This window comes from Hylobates moloch, unplaced genomic scaffold (genome assembly GCF_009828535.3).
Source record: "Hylobates moloch isolate HMO894 unplaced genomic scaffold, HMol_V3 SCAFFOLD_16, whole genome shotgun sequence".
Lineage (NCBI taxonomy): Eukaryota > Metazoa > Chordata > Mammalia > Primates > Hylobatidae > Hylobates > Hylobates moloch.
Genome location: NW_026652291.1, coordinates 28222427 through 28228426, shown reverse-complemented (window position 1 = coordinate 28228426; position 6000 = coordinate 28222427). Strand labels below are relative to the sequence as shown.

The 6000-nt window shown below is 41.2% G+C and overlaps 1 pseudogene; it reads left to right on the top strand.

Annotated features, from left to right (window-relative positions):
* The first annotated feature begins 1918 nt into the window (after positions 1 to 1918).
* On the top strand, positions 1919 to 3143 carry LOC116456121 (UDP-galactose translocator-like; annotated as a pseudogene).
* Positions 3144 to 6000: the final 2857 nt, after the last annotated feature.

The window sequence follows — 6000 nt, the reverse complement described above, 5'->3', positions numbered from 1 at the left end:
CTATCGCCCATATACACAGAAATCCACTCCAGGTGTGTGTGCTTTTTTTGTTTTGTTTTGTTTTGTTTCGTTTTTGTTGTTGTTGTTAAGACAAAATTAACATGAAATTCACCAGTTAAACACCTTTTCTTTTTCTTTTTTTTTTTTGAAATGGAGTCTTGCTCTTGTCGCCCAGGCTGGAGTGCAGTGGCACCATCTTGGCTCACTGCAAGCTCCACCTCCCAAATTCATGCCGTTCTCCTGCCTCAGCCTCCCGAGTAGCTGGGACTACAGGTGCCCGCCACCACGCCCGGCTAATTTTTTTGTATTTTTAGTAGAGATGAGGTTTCACCGTGTTAGCCAGGATGGTTTTGATCTCCTGACCTCGTGATCCGCCCGCCTCGGCCTCCGAAAGTGCTGGGATTACAGGCGTGAGCCACCATGCCCGGCCGTATCCAGAATATATATTTTTTAAACTCTTACAATTCAGCAATAAAAAGACCACCTAATTTTTAAAAACAAGCAAAGGACTTGAATGGACGTTTTCCCAAAGAAGATATATAAGTGGTTAATAAGCACATGAAGAGATGCTCAACATCATTAGTCATTAGGGAAACAGAAATCAAAATCACAATGAGATGCCACTTCACACCCTCTAGGATGAACACAAAATGGAAAATAACAGGCGTTGGTGAGGATGTAAAGAAATTGAAACCTTCATACATTGCTGATAGGAATGTAAAATGGTGCAGCCACTGTAGAAAATAGTTTCACGATTCTCCAAAGAATTAAATATAGAATTACATATGTCCCAGCAATTTCACTCCTAGATATATATGCAAGAAAATTGAAAACATGTTCAAACAAAATGTGTACATGAACGTTCACAGCAATGTTATTCATAACAGTCAAAAGGTGGAAACAACCCAAATGTCTATCAACGAATGAATAAACAAAATGTGATATATCTATACAATGAATTATTATTTAGCCATAAAAAGGAACGAAGTACTGATATGTTGTACGACATGGATGAATCTTGAAAATATTATTCTAAGTGAAAGAGGCCAGATACAACAGGCCCCATATTGTAGGATTCTGTCTATACAAAATGTCCAGAATAGGTAAATCTATAGAGGTAGAGTGTAGGTTGTTCACTGCTAGGAAGTGGAGTGTGGGGTATGGTCATGGTGGCAGTGATAGTGAAGGAGGGACTGAACTGACTGCTTCATGGGTGTAGGATTTTCTTTTTGGGGTGATGAAAGCATTCTGTAATTATTGGTGATGGTTTCACAACTCTGTGAGTACACACACAAAAAACACTGAATTGTATTTTTTTAAGTGGTTTAAGGCCAGGCGCAGTGCAAGACTCCATCTCAAAATATATATTCTCAAAATATATATATATATTTTCTCTCTCTCTCTCTCTATATATATATATTTTCTGGATACTAGTCCTGTATCTAATATGTGTTTTGCAAATATTTTATTCCATTCTGTGGGTTGTCTCTCCTGAGAGTGTCCTTTGATGCAAAAAAGTTTTAAATTTTGATGAAATTCAATATATCAATTTTTCTTTCATTTCCTGTACTTCTGGTGTCATATTTAAGAAAACTTGTCTAATTCAAAGTCACAAAGATGTATATGTATGTTTTCTTCTAAAAGTCTCAGGGTTTTAGGTCTCTTATATTTAGGACTCTGATATGCTCTGAGTTAATTTTTTGATATGATATGAAGTAGGGGATCCAAATTAATTCTTTTGCATATAAATATTGAATTATTTCAGGACTATTTGTTGAGAAGACCATTCTTTCCACCAACAAGTGGTCTTGTCACCTTTGTTGAAAACTAACTGACCATAGATGTATGGGTTTATTTCTGGGTACTCAATTCTGTTTCATATAGAAATGGAATTGAGATTATACCACTACCACATTGTTTCAATTACTGAAGCTTTGTGGTAAATTTTGAAATTGAGAAATGTCAGTCCTTCAACGCTGGTTTTCTTTTTTATTTTTCAAGACTGTGATCGGCATTCAGATGTCTTGTAATTCCATATAAATTTTAGAATTAGCTTGTCTATATCTACAAAGAAGTCAGCTGGAATTCTGATGGAGATTGCACTGAATCTGTATATCATTTTGAGGAGTATTGTCATCTTAAAAATATCAAGATTCAGCCTGGGAAACATGGTGAAACCCCATCTCTACAAAAAATACAAAAATTAGCCAGATGTGGTGGTCCCAGCTACTTGGGAGGCTGAGGTAGGAGGATCACTTGCACTCAGGAGGTTGAGGCTGAAGTGAGACATGACCAAGCCATTGCACTCCATCTTAGGCAACAGAGAGAGACCTTGTCTCAAAAAAAAAAAAAAAAAAAAGAGACAGATGCCAACATGGCAGCGATTGGGGCTGGTGGTTCCACCGCGGCACTGGGTCCAGGGGCGGTTTCCGAGGGTGCATTGGAGCCAGGACCGCGAGTGCGGCTCATAGGCGCCTGAAGTACATATCCCTAGCTGTGCTGGTGGTCCAGAATGCCTCCCTCATCCTCAGCATCCGCTACGCCCGCACGTTGCCAGGGGACCGCTTCTTTGCCACCACTGCTGTGGTCATGGCGGAGGTGCTCAAAGGTCTCACCTGCCTGCTGCTGGTCTTCGCACAGAAGAGGGATAACGTGAAGCACCTGGTTCTCTTCCTCCATGAGGCCGTCCTGTGTGCAGTATATGGACACACTCAAGCTCGCAGTGCCCTCTCTCATCTACACCTTGCAGAATAACCTCCAGTATGTTGTCATCTCTAACCTACCAGCTGCCACTTTCCAGCCTTCCCCGAGGTGCAGCCAAAGCCATAGCCTCTGCTCTGCCTCCGCCTCTGGGCCCTGCGTTCACCAGCAGCCTCCAGAGAAGCCACCGCCACCGCAGCTGTCTTCCCACCGTGGAGACCTCATCACGGAACCCTTTCTGCCAAAGTTGCTCGCCAAGATGAAGGGTTCCCAGCCGCTGGGACTGAAGACATTGGCCTGGCCCAGCTGGGACCAAACTCTGATCAGTATTAGGGGTAGGGTGAGGTAGACACTGGACTCCCTGTCCCCACGACCCCCGCCCCACACAGGGCCGACATGACTAAGCTCTCTCATGACCCACCTCAGCTCAGCCCCCCAGCCCCTGCCAGCTCCACACTATCTCTTAGCTGAGTTTTTGCAAATAAAATGTGTTGTGCGAAAAAAAAAAAAGTCTTCCAATTCATGAATATGGGATGTCTTTTATTTATTTCTGTTAAAAATTTGTTTTCAACAGTAGTTTTCAGTGTAGAAATCTTTTTTTTTTTTTTTTTTTTTTTGAGATGGAGTCTTGCTCTTGTCGCCCAGGCTGGAGTGCCGTGGCACAATCTCGGCTCACTGCGACCTCTGCCTCCCGGGTTCAAGCAATTCTCCTGCTTCAGCCTCCTGAGTAGCTGACCTCAGGTGATCCTCCTTCCTCAGCCTCCCAAAGTGCCAGGATTACAGACGTGAGCCACTGCGCCCAGCCTCAGTGTACAAATCTTATACTTGGTAAAATTTATTCCCAATTATTTTATGTTTTTCAATGCTACTATTAATGAAATTCTCAATTTTATTTTTAGATTTTTCATTACTAGTGTATGGAATTACAACTGATTCTTGTACACTAAAACTTCACTAAACTTGTTTATTAGCTCTAACAGTCTTTTCTTGTAGATTCTTTAAGGGTTTCTATATATAAGAGTATGTGATCTGCAAATATAGTTTTACTTTTTCCTTTCCAATCTGATTGTCTTTTATTTATTTATTGACTAATTGCCCTAGATAGAATTGCCAATGCATTGTTGAACAGAAGTGGCAAGAGCTGGCATCCTTATCTTGTTCCTGATTGTAGGGGGAAGGCTTTCAATCTTTTATTATTAAGTAGTATGTGAGCTGTGGGTTTTTCATAGATGCCTGTTTTTGACTGAACTGTATCCCTCCCAAATTCACGTATTGAAGCTCTAACCCATAATGTGATTGTATTTGGAGACAGGACCTATTAGAAGGTAATAAAAGTTAAATGAGATCATAAAGAGAGGGCCTTAGCCTGGCTCAGTGGCTCACTCCTGCAATCCCAGCACTTTGGGATGCCAAGATGGGCAGATCACCTGAGGTCAGGAGTGCAAGACCAGCCTGGCCAACATGTGAAACCCTGTCTCTACTAAAAATACAAAAAATCAGCTGGGCATGGTGGCATGTGCCTGTACTTTCAGTTACTTGGGAGGCTGAGGCGTGAGAATCCCTTGAACCCAGAAGGCAGAGGTTGCAGTGAGCCAAGATCACACCACTGCACTCTAGCCTGGGTGAGAGAGTGAGACTCCATCTCAAAAAAAAAAAAAAAGGATCTTAATTAGTTAGAATTGATATCTTTATAAGAAGGGGAAGAGAACCACCTGTGGTGGCTCATTCTTGTAATCCTCCCAGCACTTTGAGAGGCTGATGCAGAAGGATAACTTGAGTCCAGGAGTTCAAGACCAGTCTGGGCAACATAGTGAGACCCTGTCTCTACAAAAAAATTTAAAAAATAATTAGCCAGGTGTGGTGGCATGCACCTGTAGTCCCAGCTACTCAGAAGGCTTAAGTGGGAGGGGCATTTGAACCCAAGAGGTTGAGGCTACAATGAGCCATGATCTCACCACTGCATTCTGGCCTGGGCAACAGAGTGAGACTTTGTCTTAAAAAAAAAATGAAAAGAAAGAAGAAGAGGAGACACTAGAGATATCTCTGTCTTCACATGAGCACAAAGGAAAGGCCATATGAGGACACAGTGGGAAGGCAGCTATCTACAAGCCAGAAAGAAAGGCCTCACCAGAAATAAACCCTGACCTTGATTTTGGACTTCTAGCCTATAGAACTGGAATAAAATAAATGTTGTTTAAGTCACCCAGTGTGTAGTATTTTGTTATGGCAGCCCACACAGACTAATGTAATGCCCTTTATAAGGTTGGAGAAGTTCTCTTCTACTCCTAGTTAGTTGAGTGTTACGGTTTGTTTTTTTTTTTAATCATTGAAGAGTATTGGATTTTGTTAAATGCTTTTTCTGCATCAGTTGGGATGATTATGTGTTTTTTCTTTTAATCTTTTAATATAGTGTAGTACATTGATTGATTTTTGTCTGTTGAACCATCTTTGCATTCTGGAGATAAATCCCACTTGGTCATGGTATATAATCCTTTAAATATGCTGCTGGATTTGGTTTGCTAGTATTTTGTTAAGGATTTTTGCATCTATATTCATAAGGGATGTTGGTTTCTTGTTTTCTTGTCTTGTGATATCTTTTTTTTTTTTTTTTTTTTAGAGACGGAGTCTCGCTCTGTCACCCAGGCTGGAGTGCAGTGGCGCGATCTCAGCTCACTGCAAGCTCCGCCCCCAGGGTTCACGCCATTCTCCTGCCTCAGCCTCCCAAGTAGCTGGGACTACAGGCGCCTGCCACCACGCCGGGCTAATATTTGAATTTTTAGTAGAGAGGGGGTTTCACCATGTTAGCCAGGATGGTCTGGATCTCCTGACCTCGTGATCCGCCCGCCTTGGCATCCCAAAGTGCTGGGATTACAGGCATGAGCCACCACGCCTAGCCAGTCTTGTGACATCTTTGGCTTTGGTACTAGAATAATACTGGCCTCATAGAATGAGTTCAGAAGTGTTCCATCCTTTTCTTTTTAGGGGAGGTGTTTGAGGAAAACATAGTGTTGACTGTTTAAACACTTGGTAGGATTTGCTAGTGAAACAATCTGATCCTCTGTTTTTCTTTGTTTGAAGTTTTCTTTTTTAATTTTAATTACTGATTCAATCTCTTTACTTGTTATTGATCTATTCATGTTTTCTATTTCTTCTGAAATAAGTTTTGGTAGCTTATGTGTCTAGGAATTTGTCCATTTCATCTAGGTTGTGCAATTTGTTGGCATACAGATGTTCATAGTATTCTCTTATAATCTTTTAAAATTATCATTTTTATAAGGTCATTAGTAATGTTTGTACTTT